The following is a 248-nucleotide window of genomic DNA, read 5'->3' as shown; positions in this document are numbered from 1 at the left end:
TGGAGAAGGAAGGCCTGGAGGCCTCACATGTGTAAATATGTGTATGCAGGCCATGTGTTACTGAATCATGCTTTTGCTTACACATATAAAGTATATCAGGTTATCAGATGAAAAACTTGAACTAGGAGCATAGATAGCACCATTTCCACAAACCATGAGAATGTGATGATGGAGCCTAGACTTCGGATTAAGTTGTCTGTGACTTATTACTCAACTATAGCAACGTCTGCACTTCAGTTTGATTTTGC

Source organism: Penaeus monodon, chromosome 15 (assembly GCF_015228065.2).
Source record: "Penaeus monodon isolate SGIC_2016 chromosome 15, NSTDA_Pmon_1, whole genome shotgun sequence".
NCBI classification, from domain to species: domain Eukaryota; kingdom Metazoa; phylum Arthropoda; class Malacostraca; order Decapoda; family Penaeidae; genus Penaeus; species Penaeus monodon.
Note: the sequence above shows the minus strand (reverse complement) of the source record.